Here is a 6,958-nt window from a genome sequence, read left to right as displayed (position 1 = left end):
CATAGCTTCAAATAAGCTATGTACCTTTCTTTGAGGTCAGGGGTAGACTTAGAATTTGTAAAGTAAGAGTATCCTACCAGTAGGGACTACTTACCTTTTACCACTGAAATGAATGATAAAATGAAATAAATGATAAAATTATTGATAATGGCAAGTTCAAATTAATAAATATTAACTGAGTACACGGTAAGTGCTGTGCTATACTGGACAGCACAGGTACACCGGAAGGGGCTGTTTAAGACACAACTCTTCCATGGGCCGGTATGTCTCTCTGGGCTCCCCAACAGCTGCTCAACAGATATTTAAAGAGGGGAAGGGGGGAGGAATTTTCTAATATCAACAAAATAAATGAGCTGTCATATGCAACCTATTTTTATAGAAAATTGGTATGAGGCACACTCAAAAGGAAAACAGCTTATAGGAAATGGAAAGTACGTTTATTAATACAATAACACAGTTTAAATCAATTAGTATATGAATTGATACCCTCATTATAATCATCATACCTTGCATTTGCAGAACACACTGGTCTTTAAGTCTTTGTCTGAAATGTACAGTGACTGAGACACTACACTACATACTCCAAGCCAAAACTGGAAGTCAAGTTCCATCTAAACTTATTCTAAATAGTTTTTAAATTCTAAATAGTTATTCCTATGAGAGTCTAATTCTTAAGTAATAGTTAATAGTTCTAAATAAATAAACATTAAAATCAGTAACTGTTTCAAAAACTGACTAGAAGAGCCACAGCAACAACAACAAAAAAGCCTAATATAACTACTGGAAACAATAGAAACCAGCTGAAAAATAAATAGTGAAAACTATTAAGGCTGAAAATAAAAAAATAAACATTTACAGAGTTCATCCTTGTGGCCTAAGTAGCATGTTTTCTCATTGTTAACAGCTTGGCTTCTCTGAAGCAAAATGGACAATTACTAATATACAAATTACTGTCTTTACAGACCAATGAGAACTCTGCAACAGAATGAATTTCCAGTTTGGTGATGTCCCAGGAAAGTTAAACCAACTATACCAGCACTTGGGCCTGCACATCTGAGGCACACCTCTCATCTCCTACCTGCCATGTTTTACCTACTTACAATTTTTTATTGACACTTAAATGATGTTTTACAATTAACTGTTTCTTTTTGAATTGAATACATTCTCACAACTATTTTAACATTCTTTGTGCAAAGAGGAGAAACACACATGGAAAGATAAATAGCAACTGGGTTGGAGGTTCTGGGCAAGAACTTTTGACAAGATTATGAAAGCATTTCAAAAGTTCATCATTGGGCTAGTCTACATTTGGAACAAATGAAGCCATCAATCAGAGATCAGTGTTGGGCAGATGGACAGAGTCCTCTATCTCCAAAGTTGACATGTTTTTTAGAGGTCAAGTACGTCACCTGAATCTGTGCAATTTTTTAAAAGCATTTCACAAAGATCCAATACACAGACCCACCAGAGCAAATCAGCCTTGGAATGGCAGCCTCAGATTTCATTCAAAGCAATTATCTTTTCACAGATCTTCAATCTCCAAATAAACAGCCACTTCAAGACTACAGAAAAGTATATCGGAAGGCGTTAAGAAAAAGCTTTAACTAACAGGACACCTCCTGTTTAGGAAGCAGCAAAACTTTTTTGTGTAGGAGGGTGGTGTCTGCCTTTTTTGTTGTTTTGTTTGGGGGGAAACTTTTGATTTGGGGGGGTTTGGGTGGTAAAATCCACACTTTTCACTTGTTTCTTAAGTCATCAGTCTATTCGACAAGCATGAGCTGGGTGTCTACACTGTGGTGCTGGGGGAAAAGAAATTAGTTAACAGGAGGTCACAGACAGGAAGGGAGAACCAGCACAATCAGGAAAGGACTGCATCCGAGGTGGTTATACACGGCTGTGTTAAGAACTTTGAACTGTATCCTGAAGGCACTGGGGAAATACAGAAAGCAGGGCACAACAGTATTACATTTTAGGAAAAAAATCACTGGATGAAACAGAAATGGCAGGGTGGGATCCAGGAGATCAACTGGGGGACTTTTCCAGGGTGTTCTGTGCCAGTTGAGGGGATGGGTAAGCCTAAAAGCCCACCTCTGCACTCGGCTCTCCATGCCTGCCGACCTAGAACAGGAGGTTTCATTCTATGAAGGGGAGCCTTTACCTTCCCACAAAGGTGTGCTCTGCTTCCCAAGTCCTGAACAAAGGGTTGCCTCCATCCATATAACTGTACCTTTCTCTAATTCATAAACTCAGACAGGGCTTCTTGTTCTAATTCACCCAAAGAATGGGAGCTAGCGTAAGAGCAGGGGTGGTCCTCAAGCCTGTAATTATTCAAGAGAATTATTACAAGGTCCTGGTCTAGAGCCAAGAGGTTAAGAGAGAAGATATTCACAGCGGATATACAAATTCATCAAACATTTTGAGCGCTTACTTCGTGCTACCCTGCAAGTGTACAAAGGGTGTCATAACTAAGCTCTGACCTGGGACAGGTGACAGAGTAAGATGGGAGGTGATAGAAACAAATGCATTTCAAATATCAAAAACACCTGACTTGCCATCTGCCGTCACTATCTTCTCTTGATTTTAATGTTCCCATTCTAGTTAACTTACGTTAACTTAGCACTCCAAAATCTCAAAACCCCAGAATCAGCTTTCATTCCTCCTTGCCTCAATCAGTCAGACTTCTAGGCTTATCCTTGCAATACAGCTCATATTTACTGCACTAAGCTTTGCTTCTGTTCCAAGTCCTTACTACATCTCATCTGAATCTCTGAATTAAACCCACAGTTGTTCTCCCTACTTCCATTCTCCTTGATGTCTAATCCACACTGCTTTGGCAGGATCAGTATCCATCTCACAGAGGATTAAGTTGAAACTCTTTAGCACAACACTCAAGTTACTCTGTAATGAAACCCCAAGTCTCTTCTCCAAATTTATCTCCATTTTCTGTTTATTTCTGATGATCATTTTCCCTCAAATATCCTTATCCTCCATCTCTGATGATCAAAATCCTACACCCTACACACTTTCTATGAAGGGCTAGCTGCCTTGTGGGTAGTGAGCTTATAGTACTCCAAAGGGTCTAAACAAAAATCCTGAGGGAATGAGTACTATTCACAGAATTCTGGCACTGCGTAGGAGATTTGTAGGATCACAAGTTCGCAAAGCCCAGTTGATCATCAGAATCACTGGGAGAGCTTTTGAAAAAGTCAGATTCCTAATCCCTCTCTCTAGAAACTCTGATAAATTCAGAATAGTGCCTGAGAATCTGTATTTCGAAAAGCTTCCATAAGAGCCAAAATTATGAATCTCCCCAAAGGACTACTTAAAGTCTGTTTCATTGTTACAGTTCTATGATATAAATCCTTGCTCAGGGCCTCCCAGAGGATGCAGTTGTTCCTGTCCCTGTGTAGACAGCATTTTTCATGCTCTGTCTTGTCTTACACAACTATTCAAATCTGTTCCCATTCCCCTGCCCCGCCCCCATGATATTGAAAGATCTTGAGGTCAAGAGTCTTCTACTGCACACACTCACATGGCCAAAGTAGTATAGTCTTTCTATAAAAATTTGCCAAATTAAATTAAATTTGCTTGCAACAGATGTGAAGTATGCTATTTTCAGGACCAAAGAAGAATGAGAGTCTAAACAAAACTGAAAATGGCACGATTAAATACAGAAGTCTCCTGATAACTGGACTTTGATCTTAGATGTGAAAGATTAGCAAACCTGAAATGTGTACTTTTTATTGAAACCGGATGCACACCATTAGTGCAAATGTACATGTGAACTCGTATAATGATATTCCGTTGGGTTTCAGACTCATTAGCCCCTTATTTGTCAACTTCTCTTCTTCCGATACTGATTTTCCCTTTCATTCTTCATGTTTGTTCCTTTTCTTTATCTTGAATCGACCACTGGAAGTTATTTTAGAGCATGATGATAGATTCTAAAACTTAGTGGCACGGAACTGCTGCAGAATCTTTTTCTCTCTATGGAAATATGCCCGTGAAGTACTACACCATTATGGAAAGCAAATATATAGACAGTATTTTTGGCTCACAAAATTACATTTTAAACTGTGCATTTAAAATATGTATGCAATGCCAAGAATACACAAAAATTTGTAAGCAAAGCTTTCAACTAAGAACAGTATAGGCAATTTTTTAAAAAATCATCTTTACTGAAATAGTTACAGATAAAACTGTATCTACTTCAAGTTAACAATTAGATGAATTTTGACAGTTGTACACTCTCAAGAAACCACCATCACATACAGAACATTTACTCATTCCCAAAAGAAAATTTTCTTTAAATAACAATCATTCCACAAACAAATTTAAACTGAATACATAAGAAATTCCCTTCTCTTTCCAAAATATTTTAAATTGGTTATAAATTGTGTAAACCAGTGATCCTCAACTGGGTGATTTTAACTGTTCCCCCCAAGGAGTCATTTGGCAATATCTGGAGATGGTTTTGGTTACCGGGATTTGGGGTGGGTGCTACTGATATCCAGTGGCTAGAGGCCAGGCATGCTTGCCGCTAAACACCCCACAAGGTACAGGACGGCGCCTACTACAACAAAAGATTATTGGCCTAAAATATCAGTAATGCTAAGGTTGAGAAACCCTGGTATAGATGTCCATGTCCATAACTGATTAAATGAGGCAATGCAATATTCACTTTCTGAGCCTTCACATTTGCTTATTGTCCTGCCTTAAATGTCTCTCCAATGCCCAACAACAAACCTCTAAGGAGGGCACTATTTTTCTCCCCATTTTATAACTGAAAGAAACTAAGGCTTAGAGGGGTGAACTAACTTGGTCAAGGTCACACAGTAAGTGTGTGGCAGGGCTGGGATTTGAAACCTGGTTCTTTTACTCCAGAGCCTGTTCTTAAATTCCATGTGACACTATTGATTTTTCCAAATAAAAATATAAGCTCTATGTCTGGCCTGGGCAACTCAGTAAACAGTCAATACATCTAAACAGATATTAACATGCCAAATGTATACAACCACTATTCAATAAGAGAAAATAACTTCTTTTTATCAGTTAGAGATTTTTTTCCAAATTGTTGGGGAATGTTTGTACGTAGCACTGAAGCCTCTCTTCATTCAATCTTCCTAGGAACACTGCGCATGAATTACTAACCACATCTTTAACATGAGGAACCAGAGTCTCAGAGAAAATTAACCACAACAGTGTTGGGATTTAAACCGAGATCATCTGGGTTTGTCTGTTCATTTACTTGTACCAAACCCTCAATAGCTGGTATTATAAACTGCAAGTCTGCATCTCTCCAAAATCTATATGTTGAAGCACTAACCCCCAATATGATGGTATTTTGAGATAGGGCCTCTGAGAGGTAATAGATTCTGAGGGCAGGACCCTGATCAGACGGGATAAATGCTCTTAGAAGAGATACCAGTTGCCTTTTCTCTCTACTGCCAAGCGAAGCTACAGTGAGAAGGCAGACATCTGCAAGCCAGGCGGAGAGTTCTCATCAGAAGCTGATAATGCTGGCTCTTTGATGGCCTTCTAGGCTCCAAACTGTGAAAAAAAAAATGAATTTCTGTTGTTTAAGTACCCACTCAAAAGTATTCTGTTATGGCAACCCAAGCAGACCAAGACAGCTGAAAATAATAAAAACTGTACCAAAAGAGCATTGTTTCTTAAACTCTCGTTTCTACCCTTAGATATACCCACTCTTACCAATTTCACCCTGTCATCTTCAATGTCCTTCTAAGAACTGTTTTTTGAATGTTCTTCCTATTTTGTAGCTAGAATGAAATAAGCTATACAATATACCAAGCAATGGGTCTAGACAGAGTAGGCCCTAAACAGATGGTATTGTTTTGTGTTTTTTTTAACTTGTAAGTGCTTTTCAAGGTTTATCCTTTCACTGATATGTTACATTAACCACTTCTTAAAGCTTCTGGAAGGTTCAATCAGCTGTCTCTCTGTGAATGTAGTATTCACTATGTCTCTACCCCCAATACCACTGTATATGGTTTGTTCACTCATTTCTGCCTCCCTAAACTGTACTGATAAGTCCTTAGGGTATATCTTTCTGCAAAAATCACATACACACAAAAACCCCTACAGCTTTATGCAAATCAGCTTAGGGAATTCCTCCAGGCCTCCCTTTCCTACTTTCTGCTGTGCTCCTTGGTGCTTTCTGCAGTTCTTACCATTTTCCTTCCTGCATTAGCTCAAACTTATCTTGGTTAAACTTGGACCCTAGATCTCAACTTCCTGTTTTATAACTGATCCTGAAGTCCCAAAGGATGTCATGCTAGGAACTGCTCAGGCTCCAGGTCCCTCCAATCCCTCTGCCACAGTGTTTGGTTCTTCACCATACCACCTTCCTCCTCCTCTAGGCTCAGTCTGGGGAAGATGGATTAGGCTCTTCTTTTATCACAGATCACAGTCTGCCCTATGTCAGAGTTCTGCATGTATGTGCCTGTCTCCCCACATGGAAGAGAGTCCATGCCTGTGCTCCCCCAGCCCTGTCCATGGCTGTGCTTAAAACTGTAGGTGAATCAGACCGAACTGGGGCTACAACTGTACTCCAGTTCTTCAGAGCTTTTAGCCTTCTTTTCTTCTATCCTTCTAGCTTCTTCTTTGATTCCACTTTGCTTTTATTCTTGACAATTTGGACAAAAGTCAGAAGACCTGTATGCAAATCAAAGCTTTTCTACTTGCTGTTGGACAAGTTATTTAACCTCCCAGCCTTCATGCACTCATCTACTACAGATGAGAGTGAGTATCTGATATAAGTTAGCATTCAACAATTGTTAATTGTCACTATTAGTATCATTATTGTAACTTGAAAATTGCCATGGTGAGAGTATTTATATCACTGAAATTAGTTAACACTTGGGATTTTTTTTTTTTCCAGACAGCTGCTTTACCAGCACACCATTAGGCTAGTACTGTATATTGAAACGATGATATG

Source organism: Cervus canadensis, chromosome 13 (assembly GCF_019320065.1).
Source record: "Cervus canadensis isolate Bull #8, Minnesota chromosome 13, ASM1932006v1, whole genome shotgun sequence".
In the NCBI taxonomy this organism is placed as follows: Eukaryota; Metazoa; Chordata; class Mammalia; order Artiodactyla; family Cervidae; genus Cervus; species Cervus canadensis.
Note: the sequence above shows the minus strand (reverse complement) of the source record.